The sequence below is a fragment of the Anthonomus grandis genome, chromosome 2, assembly GCF_022605725.1.
Source record: "Anthonomus grandis grandis chromosome 2, icAntGran1.3, whole genome shotgun sequence".
In the NCBI taxonomy this organism is placed as follows: Eukaryota; Metazoa; Arthropoda; class Insecta; order Coleoptera; family Curculionidae; genus Anthonomus; species Anthonomus grandis.
This window is the reverse complement of record NC_065547.1, coordinates 24,211,236-24,233,118: the sequence shown is the minus strand read 5'-3', so window position 1 is coordinate 24,233,118 and position 21,883 is coordinate 24,211,236. Positions and strand designations below refer to the sequence as shown.

Genomic DNA, 21,883 nt, shown 5'->3' with positions numbered 1-21,883 from the left:
CCTTATTTCCGAATACCCTGTATATAAAATTTAAGTTTCAAATCAATCATATGTCTCCAGAATGACATGTCTTAATTACAACAATTAATCCTTCAACTGTATATTTTTATAAATCGGGGATAAAAGAAGCAATTAATAAAATCGCGCAATCTATAAACATCTATCTGGTTTGTTGTGACGAGGGCGATATATTTCCGAAAATTTGAAAAACTAGTGTTGTCTTACGTGTCAAGAGATAAGACTAAGAAAAAAGATGTTATCATATCTGACCGCAAGTCATTTTCTTTTTCATTGATTTCTGTATATCAAAAACCTCGTCTTCTGAGAAGAATGTTGGGATAGATCACAATATTATTGGAGGAAGTAGTTTCGACAGAGTTACTAGGAATGAATGATTTATTTTTATTTTTAAAGTTGGAGAAAACATTAACTATTTGTTTGGTATCAGCGATGTGTTTCATTATATACTATAACATTTGGAATTTGAGTGGAATATCATCATTTAGTGATTAAATATGACCAAAATTTGTAAGGATAAATTTTGATATGTTGTGTCTGTCTGATGTACAAATTATTGATGACATTTTCAATATCTCTTATAATTTAAGACCAAAGTATGGAAAATTCACATAGACCTGTTATGTCGTTATGCTTTATGTCATTGAGAGTGTAATAAATCATAGAAAACAACGTTTTAACATTGATAGACCTTTGACCGATGAAAGGACTGGAAAGTCTGATATGCCACAAGGTATTGCTTTAGGTCCGTTACTTCTTATCCTTTGATAAATGATATGCTCAAACGAACATTAGTTCTACAGATGCACAGTAACATTTGGCAAAGTCGCTATGAAAATAATATAAAAATTGAGCAAGTGGACTTAATACCAGAGAATTTCTTCCGAAAACTTGGCAATTTAAAAGTAGCATATGGAAAAATTCCAGAAATGTCATCCTTTAAATATTTTAGTTTTAAAATTTACAATTTAGAGAGATGGGACTTACATATTAACAAAAAATAGTAAAAAATCAGAGTCTTTCTAATTATATCTAGTTCAAATACTTTGATGTTAATTAATTTTATATTTGTCCTTTGATTGAAGAATGAAATGGACCGTTTCTGAAAAAAAGGCCCGGAACCGTCGATTTTAATATTGGGTTTTTCTACGTGAAAATTAAAAATACAGGGAAACCAGCATTTTTTAATGCAGAATCAAAAAGAACGCATTTTTTTACAAAGCATATGGTACAAATGAATAGTGGTTACATAAGCAATTTTGAACGAAAAATGATGATAAAATGTAAAATTAAAGAAATACCTATCTAAATAAAATGTTGATTTTTTGGTTTTTTAGTTGTTGTTGTCGTTATTGTTATCCGTGTCAAAAAGTGAATGTATTTTGGTGCAACTATTTCAAGTATTTTTACATTTGCAAGTGGTGTCTATTCTTTTTTTTTTTAAAGGCGAAAGCAGTATCATCCTGCGTTTTATTAGTAACTACACTTTATTAACTACTGTTATTGTATGAAATATGACAAAATTAACCGAACGTAAAAGAATAGAAATCTTGTGCATGATTGGTTTCGGAGATATGTCGCGTACTCAAAAGGAGACGGTTCAGTTGTTTAATGCAACTCATCCTGATCGGTCGCCTATTAGCCAAAGCATGGTAAGCAGAGTTGAAGCAAAGTTTCGTGAATTTGGGATACCCAAAAAGCTAGTCAGGGTTCAATAACTGAAGAAGATAAGCTTAACGTTCTGTTGACGGTCCAAGGAAATCCCAAACCCACAATCACAGGTACGGCTTCTAATGTTAATTTATCGCAATCTACTGTGCATAAAGTATTGAAAAAGTAAAGTTCCACCCTTAATAAAATATTCTTACTTTAAGAGCTATCGGAAAATGATTTTGATCGCCGAAATAAATTTTGTGAGCAAATGCAGCAATTATGTGATGATAATTTTGTAAAATTGATAATATTTTCTGACGAAGCAACGTTTACTCTAAACGGCCATATGAACAGACAGAATTGTCGATACTGGGCAACCGAAACCCCTCATTGGTTCACAGAATATATTCACAACACCCTCAGAAAGTCAATGTGTGGAGAGGTATAGTGAAAGGAAGAGTTTTAGGACCTTACTTTTTTGATGACACTCTCACTGGTGAGAGGTATTTGGACTTTCTTGAAAATTATCTTATCCCCGCTCTGATAACTTTGTATCCGGATTTGAAAGAACCCAATATGCACCAACGTAATCTTTTTTTTCAGCAAGATTGAGCCCCGCCACACTATGCTTTACCAAATCGTTGGATAGGTAGACAAGGGTTTATTGAATAGCCACCCAGATCGCCAGATTTAACTCCCCTCGATTACTTTTTTTGGGGATACTTAAAAAGTAAAGTATATGTCACTGAACCAGTGAGTTTAGAAGATTTCAAAGAACAAATATGCCAGGAAATTAGAAATATTACTCCAGATGTCATTGAAAACGTTCAAAAAGAATTTTTTAATCGCCTTGGTTATTGTTAGATTGTTAACGATGCTCAATTCGAACATTTAATTTAGATAGGTATTTCTTTAGTTTTCCATTTTATCATTATTTTTTATTCAAAATTGCTTATGTAACCACCATTAATTTTTACCATATCCTTTGTAAAACAAAAACATTTCTTCTGATTCTTCTATAAAAAATTATGATTTCCGCTTAAAAAACATATTGATGACGTCATATCTTTTTTTTAAGTCACATATATGTTAATTTCCACGTAGAAAAACCCTAAACCAAATAATAAAATCGACGGGCTTATGCATTTTTTCAAAAACGGTGCATTTTATTTTTATTGTGTTTATCCACTAGTTTACGGATGCACTTGTCTTTACTGCATTGGCCCTAATTTCACCATCCTGATCCCTTTTCATTTTACCTTGTATAATGAATTTAACCATCAAATCAATCATATGTCTCGGGAATGACATGTCTTTATTATAACAATTATTCCTTCAACTGTATATTTATATAATGCGAGGATAAAAGAAGCAATTAATAAAATCACGCAACTGTAAAAATCTATCCGGTTTGTTGTGATGGGGCGATATGTTTCCGAAAATTTTAAAAACTTGTCTTGCGTTTTTGTGTCATTTCGAGAGTTTAAAAGATGTTAGCCAGGACAAAGATACAACAATTATTGGTTTAAGCAAAAAAATAAATTTTTAAATATAATATTTTTATTACATTATAAACCAATTCACAGGATTTAAAGAAACGATAATCTAAACAGCTGCACACAACAGTATAGACACTGCAGTTATTATTGCCTAATTTGATTCAACTCATATTTGAACTCAACTTATATTTAAATTTTCAGAAGTCATATTTTTTAAATTCGTCTGATATCGAGTTGTACAGTTTAATTGAGTTGTACGTTAGAGATGATTGAATTGATATTGCTAAACTGTAAATTTAATTTTGTCTTATAGGCTCATATTAATATTATGTACATTATTAGGTCAAGGGGAATTGAGGGCTGCTACGAGCCTGTGCCCAATAGTGGCTATGTGAAGCGTTCCACGTTTAACCCTATTTAAATACTTGCTAGGATATTTTTACGAAATATGTCATCGTATTTTTTTATTTCATATGGGAGTCTATAACATGGGTTTGTTTTTTATTTTGTAAATAATATAAAAACAAGCTCCATTTATAAGATATCACAGTATCCAAATTGTGCTAGAGTGCGTAATATATATTTTTTTTAATTTAAGCTAAGAAAGTGAAAATTTTAGGGATTTAATTCCTAGTGCAGTTTTTAAAACGTAGATAGATCATCATGTTCCAAAAACTGTAGATTTTTTGAGCTCGTTACAAATGATACAGGAGAGTTTTGTAAATTAAGAGAAAGAATTTCTTTTATATAATTTCTTATGATACAATTTTTGATTTCTACAGTGAAATTATTGCTACAGTTTTTTGATAATTCTTGTATTTATTGTTACACTGCCTAACAGGTATAAACTCAGTTATTAAGCAGGATAAAGAAAGATAATTACTTAGCTTAAACCTAAGATTAATTAAGGATATCGGCTAAATTAATAAATATCAAAAAAAAATAAGCAAACGACTAACTAGATCGTATTAAAATAAAGAACCTAAAAAAATAATTAAAGAGAGTGTAGCGGCAGATAGGACAGGATACGAAAAAGCGTCAGGCACTGTATGCGGAGAAAGTCCTAATCAATCAGTTTTAAGAGTCAATGATAGCACTCGGCATTTATAAATGTCCATCTTTCTTTTATTTAAATTGCATCAGTTAATTACAGATTCTAGATCTTTCCGAAGAATTAGGCTGTTATTGATAAAATTAATATGGTAAAGAAATTTGAGGTCATCTGCATACAGACGAACCAGAACGCTGAGCTGCTCAAACATATTATTAATGAAGATTTGAACCCAGGGAAGATCAAGGACTGATCCCTGAGGAACTCCTGAAGTAGAATAGTAATTCTGAGAAACAGCTCCATTTACCACTTAACTAGGCATACAAAAGCGATTTATAAGACAAGCCAAATACTTTTAATTTCTCTAGTAGTTAAATATGGTTCAGTTTGTTGTTGGACAGATCTGAGTAAATAACGCCCACTTCAGAAGACCCATCTAGAAATTCAGGGAGGAACGGTGAAGTAATTACAAAGTTATTAGTAGTAGAGAGCCCTCGCAAGAGCCCATGATGACAGTAGATAGTAATTTAATTTTTTATAATACCATTTATTCTATTGTAGACCAGTCTTAGAGTTACTAGAGTTAAATGATTTTTTTTAAAGTTGGAGAAAGTATTCAACATTTTTTTGAGATCAATGGTGTGTTTATTATTATATAGCATAGAATCTGGAATTTGAGTATAACCCAAGCGTTTAGTAATTAAATATGATGAAAATGTGTTAGAACACAACAACTTTGATTTGTTGTTCTCCCTGGAAACTATTTATGTGAGACATCTTCAATCCTTCTTTTAATCTGAGAGCAATTGATGGCTCTTTGAGCGATGAAAGAACTGTAAAGTCTGGTGTGCCACAGGGTATTGTTTTAGGTCCTCTAATTCTTATCTTTGGTATAAATGATAGGCTTAAACTTATATTAAAACGAACAATAGTTATGCAGATTACATAGCAATATTTAGCAAAATTGAGCACATGGGTTTAATGCAATAGATTTTTTTCCAAAACATGGTAATTTAAAAGAAGCATATCATAAAATTTCAGAAATATTTTGATATTAAAATTTACAATTTAGCCAGATGAAAAAGTAGTCCAAGAGAATTAGAAAAACTCTTCCTAAATTTAGCTTCCACAAAAACTTGGATGTTAATCAACTTTATATGGGCTTTTGATAAAGTCATGACTTATGGATGGAAGATAATGCCTTATGTACACTGGTAGCCAAAAGTAGATTGACAAATTCCATTTTTATGGATATATTTTATCTGAAGCAAAGGAAAAACCGGTTGAGCTTATTAGTGTTCAGGAATGTAAACAACATAGTTTGAAGAAACAAATTCCATAGATTTTTATTGCTTGCACTTTTTCTCAATATTTTTTTTATCAAATTCCAATAATTTTGTTTGACTGCTAGGTGGCCAAAATTGGATTGACAAACAACATATTTATTCAGTCTCTAAGTTTTATGCGTTGGTTTCTGTTGATTTGACTTTTCTTACTATTAGTTTTGGAAAATATTCACAATGCCACGTGGTATAACTTTATCGATCGATATTAAGATGCGAATAATCGACGATTACCAGAAAGGGGTTAAACAGGCGGATATTGCTCGAAAATTTTCTCTTTTGAGGGCAACAGTAAATCAAATAATAAAAAATTGTAATCTCCGTGGAAGTGTTGTTTCTCTAAAAAAAAACTGGCCGACCAAAGAAGACCACTAGTCGTGTTGACAAATTAATTTTGAAAAAAGCAAAACCTGACCCATTCGCAACTTCAAATTGGAAGAAGAAGGTGTTGGTTCAGTTAGTTGTCGTACCATTAGAAAGAGACTTCAATAAAGTGATTTAAAAACAAGACGCCCTGCAAAGAAACCACTGCTAAGTTTAAAAAACGTACGGGCGCGATTGAGCTTTGCTCGAGAACATAGTCACTGGACAGTCTCCGAATAGAAAAAGGTTATTTTTAGTGATGAATCAAAGTTCAATTTGATTAATTCGGATGGCAAAAGATATGTTAGGCGTCCTGTGAACCAAAGGTATGATCCTTAATATACGATGTCCACAGTCAAGCATGGAGATGGTTCCGTGATGGTGTGGGGGTGTTTTTCGGGCTATGGGATAGGTCCACTACACTTGATAGAAGGCACGATGGATCGTTTCATGTATTCAGATATACTGCAGGATGTTATGGTACCCTACGCTGATGAAGTTATGCCACTCAAGCAATACTTTCAACATGATAACGATCTGAAACAGGCATCCAAGGTCGTTAAGCAATGGTTGACCCAAGAAAAAATGAATGTTATCAAATGGCCGTTACAGTCACCGGACCTAAATCCGATCGAGAACATTTGGGATTACATTGATCGTCATATCCGTATGTAAAAATTTCAAAAATAAACAAGAACTTTTTGAAGCTTTAAAGGCATGCTGGATATCCATTGACACGTCCTATATTGACAATTTAATTAGGTCAATGCCCAAAAGGTTGGTGGAAGTGAGAAGAAATAGAGGCTATGCAACGCATTATTAAATAAAACCCTTTAAATTTTCTATACTTATTTTTATTTTAGTAAGCTTTGAATTTGTCAATTTAATTTTGGCCACTGAAAATTGTTTAGTTTTTTATTTTTTTTCTTATAAAATTGGGTATTACGAATAAATAGTTTAAATATAATTAAACATTACAAATAGGCTCCGTTGTTTTTTAATCAGGTACTGTCCCACCTAATTCATCATTTCCTAAACCGTGATATAAACAAATTTGAAAAATAAGTAGTTGTCAATCTACTTTTGGCCATCAGTGTATGATCTCACGAACGACATCAATTAAACAAAAAAAAATAATTTGTCATTTTTTAAAATTGTCTTTCATGGTGTCCGGAATATAGAGATGCCTTTATTTTTATTGCGTTGGTCTATGTCTGTTTCCCTATACTGATGCTTATTTTCGAATACTCTGTATAATAAATTTAAGCGCCAAATCAATCATATGTCGCCGGAATGACATGACTTTATTACAACAATTATTCCTTCAATTGTATGTTTATATACGTCGGGGATAAAAGAACCAATTAATAAAATCGCGGAATCTGTAAACATCTATCGGGTTTGTTATGATGGGGGCGATTTGTTCCGAAAATTTGAAAAATTCGTCTTGTTTTAAGTGTCAGTTCAAAAGTTAAAAAGATTTTAACCAGGTCATTAATATTATCGAAATGTGAGTGACGACTTGCACACTTAGTTTAAAATAATAAAGATTGGATCTAGTCAAGTGCCTATATTATTGGATTAGTGATAAAACATGATAATTATTCTTTTTTTTTTTTATTTCTATCTGTTTGCAGTACTTTGACTATATTCTGTTTTACCTATCACGTTTTTAAAAGTACGATACCATGTTGATAATCTTTAAGCATGGAAACGATATTACCATCTCGAAAGGCAAAAGACCAAAACTAAGTTTAATCTTCTAAAGATGCTATGCTCTCATTTTATTCTAGTTGACAAAAATCTATATGATTCTTCTAAATACAAGAAATTGTGCTTTATAAGGATTTATTTTCGAACAGTGAAACAATGCAACTCATATTTTACTTTAGTATGATCATTGATACGTGATGGCGGCATTTGATAGTCAAAACAATAATAAAGCTGGAGGCCATTAGAATATTGATGAACATTCATAAAAAAATAAGGTGACTGGGAAAAATCAGAGGTACAAACAGAAAACAAAAAGGAACCAAGATTTTGGTTCCTTTCAGTTTGTAGCACCCAAGACGCCATCGTTACTTCCCTTTTGAATATCATTTAGAATTACTTAAAAAAGACCACAGCAGAGTTCTTTTTAAATAAAAAATATGTGTGAAAGTTGCACAAAACCATTGGGTAATTGACATTATTACAATACTGCTTAGGCTAAATATTGCTGAGTAAAGCTAAAATCAAAAATCAAGCGTCCAGAAATTTACAACCGGGGTTTTAGCATAGTAGCATTTTAGCATCTATATAGTAAACCCCATTCCATCTTTCGAAAGTGGAAGAATTTTCTTTATGAACGATATTCAGTCCCATTGCCAAAAATCATTCGAGTACTCTCTTTCGTTTTTCATCACCAGTCCGAATCCTTAGAGTTAAACTCTTCAGCAATAAGAATCTTTTTTTACAATGTGTTGTTCCTGACTTCATATTCCAGTTCTATAATAGCATCTTCAAATATATGTAACATAGCATGTGGGCTTATATAAACACTATACAATATTCATTCATGATGAACACCACTGTGTCCAAAACATGTCGGGAATTATGAAAACTGCTTGATGTTTAATAAATAAGTGGAGGGAAACTGTACGATTTTCATTTCACCTTAAGCTACGATTCCACTGCAAGTATGGACTATTTCTTCACTCTTCAATACTCCTTCGTTTCAACGACCATGTAACGCAGCTATTCTATATTTCATCACATAACACATTGTTGTAGTTTGTTTATTGCAATATATGTTTCTATAGTTTTTACATTTACTTATATCAGGGTCATTATTATAAACATTTCGCATATATTTTTCTTAGCAATAAGAGTCGCTATGTCAAAGGCTATACTAACCCGCTATACTCCTATTAGTATTAATCTGTAACATGTTTAATATTGAAATTCCTTAGTTTCTGGCAAAAAAGAGAGATTTTACAAGGTGGGCTTTTAAGTACTGCTTAAGTCCTTGAATTTGATAAGTCCAGTTTATCAATGTTTTTTAAGGATAACATGTAATTTTGACTTGAAGCTGATGCTCCAAAAATCCTTAGACCTAGTGTAGGCATGTGTGTATACCTTTAACTATCTTTATCAAGACAGTCGTTATTGTATTTATCTTGATAGAAAATGATCAATCCTTGTTAGTTCATGAAGATGGTCACACAGTGAATCTCTACTAATTTCTGGGTATATGCATCAATCAGAAGCTGTCATAGTCACCACATATCTATAAGCTTGTGGTTTGGAAACTCAAAGGTTGTGTTAACCGAAGTTATCCCTACTGGTATTCTCATGTCTATTCCCTTTGGAGTTATGCTATTGTTGTTTAGAGGAACTACAGTAAAATGAATGAATGAATGTTAGTCTCACAGAAGAGAATAATTAGAAACAGCTTCAAAAAGGCTTATATGCAGTTTTTCTAGCTCTTATCTCAGAAGCCAAGGTTGTTTACGGTAGTTTCGTCATATATTTTACAATGTGGCATTTATGCCAAAAATCATATCTCAATGTATCCTACAGGATTTTTAACGATTCCGTACATCAAGAGAACTTCGGAGAATATACATTAGACAAAAACAAAAGAAGAAAAAAAGATTTTGGAAACCAACTTACATCACGAAAAACCAAGCTCCTCAGCCAAGACAGTGTTGATATTTCTGACATTTGGGGACCCTCCCTGTCGGGACATTGCAAGATCTACTGCGCCTCACACATGAGCAAACATCATGCACGTCTAATATAAGCCTATAGAATAGTTATGGTTGGTAGCTTACACTTGATAACAATTGGAGATATTTCCCAACCGTCATGATAAATTTAAAATAAAGGAAATGAAAGTTGGTTTTACTACTTTACCAATGTGTACCCCTTTCAGAACCACACCATTGCCTGCATGAGGTACTGTATCAATGAAATTAAAAAAAAAAATAAAAACAAGGTTCTGTTCTCACTAGAAATTATAATTCCTCTGATAAGCTGATCAAGTAGTTCAGCAGACCTCTGCAGAAGTACTTGTTAGGCTTAAGGGAAATCATTTAATCATTCAAATGATTCCTGCAAAAACTTCATTAAATTTATTAACGTTAAGTATTGGGACAGTTAAATTTAGTTAAATTTAGTTTTATGTGCCAAAAATTTAAATGTGTTTATCAAAATTCTGTTATAATCTAAAATTAACCCGATGCCGGAGGTCCTGTATCTTGCAAAATTATAAGACTAAATTTCCAGGAGTGAAAATAAAGGACACACAACTGTTAACGTGCTTTATGTTTTATTTAACAACGTTCTTCGTGTGTGGTCCCGTGGGGGACGCGAGGCTTCACCGTAGGCTCTCCGTATGCACCAGCGCCGATTCCACATCGGAATTACTTTCCCGAAAGTCTACAAAATGAACGAAGTACGCAATAAACAGAAACCGAGTGCATCGTCAGCAAAGCCAGTTTATGTGTTTGTTTATTATTGATTGGGGCAGGTTATGACTGTGGGATTGTTTTCTTTATAACTCAGATTTATTGCGGATGATAAATATTTTGAATGTCTCCGTTTTATCTTTGGTTTAACCCGATATGGATGACATCAGAAATTTTGAAGGTCGTAAACAGGAAATAAATATCGTTTTATTATGTATATTTTGCATTTAGTTTTAAGAAACGGTTTTGATTTGCAGTACCAGAGTTGTAAACAGAAATTAGTAAATAAATCATTTTGATGCAAAATAATACTTCAATTATATTTAAGTAATATAAAATATGAAATAAAAATTATAAAAAGGGAGATTAGTATATTGCTATTAGAATGTATAAATAAAAGATATTTTATGAATTCGGAGCTAATACTATACAGTGCTTCCGTAAAATAGCGGATAAATGTAATCAAAATGAAATGGACCGTTTCTAAAAAAAATGCCCGAACCCGTCGTTTTCAATATTGAGTTTAGGGTTTTGTCTACGTAGAAATTAAATATACAGGGTGACTCAAAAAAAAAGATATGACGTAATCAATATGTTCTTTAAATGAAAACCACCCTTTTTTAATGCAGAATCAGAAAGAACGTAGTTTTTTACAAAGGATATGGTACAAATGAATAATGGTTTCTTAAGCAATTTTGAACGAAAAATGATGATAAAATGGAAAATAAAGAAATACCTATCTTAATTAAATGTTGATACGAGGTTTGTCCGGAAAATACGTATAAAAGTAAAATAATATTTCTATTTTACAATTATTCAGAAATTTCAATATGGTCTCCTTCAAAGTACTCCCCCTAAGACAAGATGAGAAGTGCACTTTTGCTAACGCCGTTTCCACTGTTAGTATGATCGCTGGAAGTCTGCAGGTGTTAGGCTCTTCAATTGCCGTGTCGTTTCGGACTTGATGGCTTCCACATCACCCAAGTGCCGCTCCCGAAGCACATTTTGCATTTGGGGAACAGAAAAAAGTCACAAGGGGCTAAATCGGGTGAATAAGGCGGGTGTTCTGTCACAATGATTGAACTCCTAGCCAAAAACTCGCGCACAACGAGAGATGTCTGTGCAGGCGCGTTGTCGTGATGAAGGATCCACTTGTCTGATCCTGTCAGGATTTCGTGGACCATTGTTTTAGGTATTGACAGTTTCTCAGCTATCATCCTGTAATTGACATAACTGTCAATCGACGGTGATTAAGGACACAACCACGAATGCGTTCAACGTTTTCCAGAAGTCGATGTGGAGGGGCGTCCTGACCGTTGGTCATCTTTCACTTCTTCTCGGCCTTCCCGAAACCTTTTCAACCACTTGTTGACAGTTGGTTCCTTTAGAGAATTGTCTTCGTAAACTTGTTTCAAACACTCGAAAATTTCACGACCATTCTTGCCTAGCTTTGCAAGAAACTTGATGTTAATTCGCTGTTCTTCAATCAGAGAGAGCTCCATGCCGACGGCAGGTAGAAAAAGAGTTACTTTAAACGTGTAAACGTAAATTCGCTATAACTCGCAGAGCGCTCTGAAATTGAGCGTTCAGTGGATGGTATAGAGAGAGGAAACCGCCGGGCCGCCCCTCCCCTACGCCTAGATACGACCCCACGAACATTTTATACGTACTTTCCGGACAAACCTCGTATATTGGTTTTTTAGTTATTGTTGTCAGTGTCAAAAAATGAATGTATTTTGGTGCAACTATTTAAAGCATTTTTACATTTGAAAATGGTAACTACACTTATTACCTACTGTTATTGTATGAATTATGAGAAAATTAACCGAACGTGAAAGATATGAAATCTTGTGCATGATTGGTTTCGGAGATATGTCGCGTACTCAAAAGAAGGTGGTTTAGTTATTTAATGCAACTCATCCTGATCGGTTGCCTATTATCCAAAGCATAGTAAGCAGAGTTGAAGCAAATTTTCGTGAATTCGGGATACTCAAAAGGTCGGGGTTCAATACTGAAGATGAGCTTAACGTTTTGATAATGGTCCAAGATAATCCCAACCAAGCCACAATCAGAGGCACGGCTTCTAATGTTAATTTATCGTGATCTACTGTGCATAAAGTATTGAAAAAAGCAATGTTCTACCCTTATAAAATATTCTTACTTCAAGAGCTATCAGAAGATGATTTTAATCACCGAAATGAATCTTGTCAGCAAATGCAGCAATTTGCATGTAAATAATGTAGTGATAACAATAATGCAATGTAATAATAACAATAATTTTGTAAAACGTATAATATTTTCTGACGAAGTGAACATACGGATTTGTCGATACTGGGCGACCGAAAACCCTTATTGACTCACATAATGTCAAACACCAACACCCTTAAAAATCAATGTGTGGTGCGGTATAGTGGAAGGATGAGTTTTAGGACCTTACTTTTTTGATGACAGTCTCACTGATGAGAGGTATTTGGACTTTCTTCAAAATCTTATCCCCGCTCTGCTAACTTTATATCCGGATTTGGAAAAACCCGACATGCAACAACATGATCTTTTTGTTCACCAAGATGCAGCCCCGCCACACTAAGTTTTATCCGTTCGCAATTATAGATGAAGTTTTTCCAAATCGTTCAATCGGTAGATGAGGGCTCATTGAGTGGCCACCCAGATCGCCAGATTTAACTCTCCTCGATTACTTTTTATGGGGATATTAAAAAAGTACAGTGTATGTCACTAAACCAGCGAGCTTAGATGATTTAAAAAAACAAATACACCAGGAAATTAGAAATATTACTCTAGATGTCATTGACAACGATCAAAAGACTTAAATCGCCTTGGTTATTTCCAGGTTGTTACGGTACTCAATTCGAACATTTAATTTAGATAGGTATTTCTTTAATTTTACATTTTATTATAATTTTTCGTTTAAATTTGTTTATGTAACCACTATTTATTTGTACCATATTCTTTGTAAAAAAATGCGTTCTTTCCGATTTTGCATTAAAAAAATATAGTTTCCATTTAAAAAATATATTGATGACGTCATATCTTTTTTGTAGTCACCGTGTATATTTAATTTCTACGTAGAAAAACCCTAAACCAAATATTAAAATCGACGGGTTTGGTCACTTATTTTAGAAATGGTCCATTTCATTTTTATTGAATTTATCCTCTACTTTACGGATACCACTGTATAATTCTGTGCAGGCAAAGCGCTTTCGGTCCCTAGGCCATCTTCAGTGCCAACTAAACAGGGAGAGTGAATATGAAATGAAAATATCTTTAAAGGTTTTGATGAAAAGTTAAAGCATTTATCTTTAATAAATATATATTATTCTAAAATTGACTTGTGGAGGATCCCATATAGGATCCTCGGTATGATATTATTTACATGTATATAGGTATATATGATATAGATAGGTAGGATATTACATTTCTTTCTTAAGGTTATTCCCAGCGAGAACAAAAGTATGGATATTACCTTTTTTTTCCTTTTTATGTTCTAATTTCATTGATTATAAAATATATAACCAGCTCTTGAAACACAAGCCGGAAAACTGCATACAGGCCTTTTTAAGCATGTTTCTAATTCTATTTTCTTGTACAAGACAGTTGCTCCAAACAACAACAGCATAATCCTAAATAAGAGTAGTAGAAGAAAAGAACAACGTTTCGGTCATTACAATCTCTGAAAGTCCAAATCACAAAGTTATAGTAGCTAAGTCTTTTTTAAATAAATTGTTAAATATGGTAGACAGGTGGTGACCATGACAACTCCTTATTTATGCACATACCCAGAAATTAGTTGACAGGTAGGTATTTAATTATACCACTGAACCTATGTAGAACTAAAAAGAATTGACAAATTTCCCTCAACATAAATACAATCATTACTGTCTTGGAAAAGATAGATTAAATTATTTTTATTGCTATAGGCATATGCTTTCATTACACACTTCCCTACTATGGTTCTAAGGGTTTTTGGAAGCTTCAAGTAGAAATGATATGTCATAAACGAACAACACTCACAAGCCGTACTTAAGGAATGAATTCAAGACTATAAGCAGAGCTTAAAATCCCTTTTTATGATATCCCTGTTTTTATTTATTTTGGATCTGAGGTAACCACCACTACTTATTTTAAGCAGTACATCTTGAAATCTGTTAGTCAACTAATAGTTTGGTACACCAGTAACACTAATATTTTTCTTTTTAAAAGAACCCTGCTATATACTTTCTTAAGTCGACATTCTAAATCATATCCAATGCAAAGAAATCATGCCACATTCCTCAGAAAAACTAAACTACAAATCTGGCAATATTTTATTTTTTTATTAAAGTTAATAAAATTACTTATTAGGTTATAAAAGAAATTTCATATAATTAAGAAAACTCTCTTCCCAAATTAAATTGCCCAACAATTATTCATATATTGAACATTATCTTTTTTATAGAGAGGAGACACCTTTGCAAATTTTGGTTTGTCAGGAAATTGTACACTACAAACGGATTTATTTATTGGGTTAATAAGATTGAAAACCTGGATCTAAGCCATGGTAACAAGTAAGGTGCATGGTACCTCTAGTACCTTCTCTAGCATGGTTAATGGTCATAGATTTCAGGAAATCTGTCACTTAAATATTCGAAACTGCCCTTAAAACCATTGTGATATTAGTGAACGTCTTAATATCATAGACTTGTTGACCAGATAATTCTGATTTTTATATTAAATTAGTAGAGTCAACAAAATATTTATTAAATGCAGAAGTGTATTTGGTCACAGTTTAATATTTATGAATTTGTTGGGAAGTTCATTTCTAAATTTACAGTTTGTTTATTATTTATTATGTGCTAAAAAAATTTAGATTTATAACCTGACTTATGGAACATGTTACTGTAAAATTGTGTTTTGTATTCTAATATAACATATTTATAACTCTTTGAGATCTTTTTATGGAGGATCTAAATATATGTAAATAAGTCTATCTGACAATTTAATGTTTCATTTGTCTGATCTTTGAGCCAAAGCTTACTAGCCACTCACAGCTTAAAATGAAGTGAAACTGAATACAAACGTCTTTCTGCTTGTGAACAACAAAGACAATATTCAACATCTAAGATTGGAATTTATAAATTGTCTTAATTCTCATGTTAAAACTTGCGCTGAGGAACATCTCACTGAATCATCATTATCTGCTTTGGGAGAATACATTAAATCTTTTAAGCAGGATTTCAGCCCTTCCAATTGCTTAATTTTTTTTGAAGATATTTATATAAATAAACATCTTAAATGTAACTGAATATTCTCTGAATCTTTTAGAGACTAAGGTTCATTAAAATTAGGATTTATTTTCCTTTCAACTAAGTATATTATACTGACATATTACACAATTTCTTAATTATTCACAAATATTATAAACCAGTTTACAGGTCTCTATATTGTCGCCCTTTTCATGATATAATATTAATTTAGTGATGGAAGAGTTGAAAAGACAAGTTTGGCTGAACATGTTTTAAATGCGGATCACTTTGTAGGGATAGACAACTTAAAATTACTTAAACCTGTTAATAACAATAGAAAATTAGATGCATACGAATGTTTAGCAATATTCAAAAATAAAAAAAACATTCTTAACAGTTTATCCCTGTCCAATCCCTTATAGTCATCCCTAGTGTGATTTTTTTAACAAAAATTAATAAACCTATTTTGTCCAGTAACATGCAATAAAACAGTATTAATTTTTTTTGTCGGAAATACATATGAAAAAAATACAAGAGGCGATAAAATTGTACTTTTAAATGCTTAATCAAACAACAAATACTAAAGTGGAAAAAAAGGCAGTGACGTACATTTTTTGCCAATAATATTTGCTAAGATGTCCCCCGGGACGTCACTGGACCTTATAATTTTAATCTAATTATAAATAATAAATTAGCCTCGTAATAAAACAAGCAATACTGCCAAATTTCAAAAGAATCAAGCTAAGATCGCAGCAGGCCCCCAGGACAAAGACGACGAATTCCAATCTGTCGTCAGCAGGAGGAAACGGAGGAAGACGTTAGACCCGGAGGCGGTCCCCAGGAAAACGTCAGCCATGAACCAGCCCCAGACGGCCAAGCAACCTGTCCAGGCTCCCTCCACCTCCAGGGCCGGGTTTAAGAACACTTAACCTACACCCAGACCCGAGCCCGTTCCGCCACCACCAAAGACCAAAATTCCTCCTATCATTATAAGGGAGAAGCAGAAATTCGAGGAAATAGCAGCCAGCTTACAAGCGTATGGAGTCCACCATGGCCATGTAGCCAACACACGTGACGGCATCAAAATCCACCCTTAGACAGTTGAAGACTACAGAGCCACCAAGGACTATCTGGACTCGACGAAAGTGCCTTTTCACTTCTTCTCCCTGCCCGAGGAAAGGAGACTCTACATCGTCCTCCGAGGACCTCTCGAGCATTGGCCAGTCGAGAGCATCCTGGAGGACCTTAGGAAGTTGGGATTTCATCAGCAACAAGCAGCCCACGGCGCTAGTCCTGGTCTAGCTCCCGAGGGACGAGAAATCGATCTTCTCGTTAACGGAGCTGAGAGGCGTCAGGATCAGGGTGGAAGCCCAACGAAACAAATCCAGGAGGATCTAGTGCCACAGGTGCCAACTCCATGGTCATGCCAAGGCCAGGTGCACGGCGGCATACAAATGCGTGAAGTGTGGCCACCTTCACGCAACCGCCGAGTGCACCAAACCCACAGACCAGCCAGCCACATGCGCTAATAGCGGACGACCGCACAACGCGAATTACCTGGGATGCCCCAAGAACCCGAAGCAGATCCTGAAGGCCAAAGCTGCCAGACGGGACATTCACGTGGAGCACCCGAGACGAGAGTTGCCTCGCCGCACCCACCACAGCTCAGCAATTAGCCGCAGCTGCAGCCCTCCCTCCGCCTGGTACAGACCTGTATGCCAGGCTGCAAAGGCTGTAAGCCAAGGCTGCAAGCATGCCAGGCTGCATGGAAGCTTCTTCGCTTCCATGCAGCAGCAGTTCCAAATGCTGCTGCAGAGCATCCAACAAAGAGCCATCACTACTTTGTTATTAGTTATTACCTTATTTTTTTTAAAAATTGTCATGTTAGTTAAGTAGGTATAAACTATTATGTTAACCTAAATATGTAAATATTAAAATAAATGTCAGTAATAGTTTCAAATAAATGTCAGTAGTAAAGTTTCAAAGTAATAGTTTTAGTTTAGTTCTAATCATCTCGACGACACAAGAGATTCGCATAAAAAAAGATATTCTGGGTCAATCACTCCTGGGAATACGAAAGAACCAAATTTGAAGTCTTAATTGTATTAAACGTTCACATATTAAATAACTTAACGAATAAACTCTCAAATATTATCTGGAGAGAAAAAATAATAAACTAAATACCATTGTACAGACTTAAACAACAGCTCTCTTTAACACTTCCAAGAACAATCCTCTGAGACGACAACACTGTTTGGCCCAAGCCAACTAATTCAAGCTTTTTCATTATTAGCCTATGATATATTGCATCAACAGTTTTGCTATAACCGAGTGATATAAGACAAGTTAATTTACCTTTGTCCCTTGTGGTTAAAAGATCATCATTACCATGTAAAAAAGCTGTTACGTTGTGCATATGATAATTCTTATTCATTTGAATTTATGTAAAAACTGGAATAAAAACTAGGCGCCTCTTAATGACCCGCTATAGCGATTTTCTCGACACAGATACCTCATATATAGGTATACTACCTACCCTAGTTCATATAATTTAATTCCTTGAACGCATAAAATAACTTTTAATGGCAATAATGGGGCCTAATTAACGCATAAAAATAATAGTTGAACATTCCGAGCTGCGACATTAACCCACATTGAATGTCACCGGCCTGCACGAAAGGAATTTTTTGATTGTTAACTTCTAAATAGATTATTTAAAAATAATTATCTCGTTTTACGTTGGGGGCACCTGGTCAGGCATTAGCAGCTGACTATTATTGCATATTTATTGAATTACCTAATGTTGACCTGTAAAGGAAACTTTACAAATTTGTAAAGCGTTACCTAGAAGAAGTGTGCATTATGCAAAATTCTAGACTTTTGATCTTAAATATTAATAATGTATAACTTTTTAAATACGTTTTCTGCTTCAGATACCATAATTTTAGTTTTAAAATAAAATTTTTGGCTGGCATCATTAGTACTTATTCTGAAGCAAGGAAAAGAATTTACATTTTTGTACTGATTAGGGAATACGAGATTTCTTTATCAAAAGCTGTATTGGCCGATAATTTAGAGCCAACTCAAGTTTAGTTAAGAGAAATGTGTAACCATTGCAGAAGATCTGCAAAAAATAGTATGTGGTCTAATGAAAGTAAATACCTATTTGGATCCGATTAAACCTATTTCTTGTAGAAATAGTTTATCTGTATAATAATATCGCAACGGGAGAAAAGCATGGTAGTGGAAGTGTCTTAGTCCAATGCATTTGCCACATCTTAAAAATGGGATGCTGTGTTTACGAACTAGGTAGGTCCAGAATATACTTTTCAACATAACAATTATGCTAGGCTCCAAATTTCTAAAATAATTACTAAATCCATTTATGAGCTTAGACAGAGCTTAATCCAATTGAAGGAATCTTGAATGAAAAAAAAAAATTACCAGCATCCTTAAACTCTGGAGTAACTTGAAGTCATATACACTCTATGCAGAGTAAGGTGGCATCAGAAGGTAGAGAATTTAATAAAATATATTCTTGTTTTCTTTTAAATATTTATTTTGTTAATTAAGAAATAAAAAATAATGGCTCATATTTTAATATTATTGTGTAATTTTTTTAATCGGCAGTTTTTCCGATTAAAGTAAATACACAAAAATTGAAATTTAGAAGTAAAATGCATAAATCCCGAAAATCCTTCTCCTATGGTAGAATCTGGATTAGCAAATTCCTTACTATTCGGATATATAGTTGCAAACAGAATAGAAAATAATTTTATTGAAGGTTTGGCCAGGCAGGCCTGTGTAATCAAATTATTAGAAACTTTGCAGAGAAATATAATGAGCAGAATCATCATCTAAAGTCTACTTAGACATCCTTAAAAAAATGTGATTACATGTATTAATGTTTTACATTAACTAGAATAGTCCCTTCACTAACCAGATTTTAATCATGTTAAGAATTACATATAATGCTTAAAAAGAAAGCAAAAAAGTGGGAAACTAGTATAAATTATCTTAAAAAAAGACAAACAGTTATAAAAAATGCATTTTTATTTCAAATATTTTAATTTGGTTTTAAAATTAAAATATTTGAAACTTGGGTGGTTTTTACGATTAAAGTAAATTACCTTTTTTGATTTGATGATACTTGTTTTGTATAAACATATTCAGGAAAATATAGGAATCCATAAAGGATAAGTACATACCAATCATTCTAAAGTACCTACGTCATATCTGGACTTAGGAGAAACTTTATTAATCTTTGTCTAGGGTATAACAGGCGTACAGGATGTTATTTTCAACACAAAAATGATAATGTTGTGCAAATAATCAAGAAAAAGTTTTTTATAACGAAAATCATTAACCTAGGCATATTTTAAAATTTCGGAGGGAATGATTTTTAGTAATCTTTTACATTTACTGTAATGTCCTTTCAGTGATCAAATCATAATTATATTGAGAATGTTATAAACTATCTGAAAAATGGATGGATGCCAAAAAATAGAAAATCAAAGTAAACATTAGATCAAAATAGAGGCAAAGTTATCAAAATTCATATTTAATAACTTTTTAACAAAAATAATTTTATTTGTTTTTAAGTTTGAATTTTCTAAGGAAAATTATATTTTGGAATCGATTATGCTCGTCTTGCGTGGAAATAATCTGAAAAATATATAAATCTCAGAAAACATACTATAAAATCATTTAAAAAACAATTTTCAGTCACCAGATCTTAATAATATTGACAATTAAACACCTGGAAGAAGAGGTTAACAAACAAAAAAATATTGAAAATTTTTACGTTATTTTCATATAGTCATTTGGTTTTGACATATCGGGAAACCTAAATATTGCAAAGAAAAAGTAGTTTTTTTTAATAATTTAAACGGAAAAAATAAGACAAAATGAAAGAATTAATTCATTCTAATTATATTCAAAATTCTTTAAAATGTCGCCATTAACTACTTAGAAGTATCAACAAAAAGGTTTCATCCATTTTCTCAAGGAGACCAGGTACAATATAAACAAACGAAGAAAAACAACCAAGTCACGATCTCACAAACATTTATTATCGACGACACGTGTTTCGCTCTATTAGAGCATCATCAGGTCTAAAACTATACAAAAACATGCCGTTAAAACGAAAATAAGGGTAAAAAAGCCTTAAATTATCTAAAACACCAAAATACACATCACTTTTTACACAGGTTAGGTTAGGAAATATAACAGATCAAATAAAATAAAAGAAAATTGTTGCTGTTGGGAATCAAACCAAGGGCCCCTAGCGTGTGAGACATACTCGCTGGTCTACTAATCCTTCTTACTCAGAAGAATTACTTAGAAGTATGTCCTCCACACATTGAGAAAATGTACATAGAACTACCTAATCTGTTTTCTATCTACATATTTATATATTTTTTTTTAATTCCCCGTTCTACTAAGTCAGTTTTCTTATTTTAGCAAATCTGGTTAAGCCGGCTCTGACGTTGTCATATACTATGTTCATATAAATTTTTTTATATTAAATCACTAAAGTAATTATGCACAATTAATTCAGATTTATTGCCTTAATGCCGCCGGTTAATAGTGTTAATAATATGACTCCGTGGCGCAACGGTAGCGCGTCTGACTCCAGATCAGAAGGTTGCGTGTTCAAATCACGTCGGGGTCAAATAATATTTTTATTTTTTCGGAAATCTTAATGAATATAATTTAAATCGGTTTGCGCACTTTCTCTAAACGAGATAAAAAAAAGACGGCAAATGAGAAAATTATGAATTTAGATGTAGAATATAGAAAACAGAGATGAGATATACAAGTTGGGGAACGAAGATTAGGCATTGTACAAAATGATAAGAACACTATTTCGTCTCTTTGACGAGTGGCCGCCCCGCCCCGGTCGTCTGATAGATATTTATTTGATATTTTTTACATATCAACAGTAATAACATTCAGCAGCGTGAATGGACCCTGTCACTGTTGAGTTTTAAGGTGTGATTTTTTTTCTCAACTTATTATGGCTATTCATACTCCTTCCAAAAGAGTTTAAATTATGAAATACTTTTATGGAGGCAATTCAGCAGTACAATGAAGGATTTTGTTTTTAATTACATTTAAAAATTCAGCAGCTCCTTGCAAAAAAAAATAATTTTAAATGTGATTTCGAATTTTAAGACACCCTTTTGTCGTCAAGATTGTCATAATGCCATACTAAAATATAAGAACATTGAGAGCGTACCTTACAAGAAACGGCTTGTACTGC

The 21,883-nt window shown here is 33.0% G+C and overlaps 1 protein-coding gene and 1 non-coding gene across 2 annotated transcripts in view; one reads left to right on the top strand and one right to left on the bottom strand.

Moving 5' to 3' along the window:
- Window positions 1-21,883, bottom strand: part of LOC126750127 (homeobox protein invected-like) — a 183,826-nt gene that overhangs the window by 82,905 nt on the left and 79,038 nt on the right. The window lies entirely within an intron of this gene.
- On the top strand, window positions 21,221-21,292 carry Trnaw-cca (transfer RNA tryptophan (anticodon CCA)). The gene has a single exon. It is a non-coding gene; the product is annotated as a tRNA-Trp (tRNA).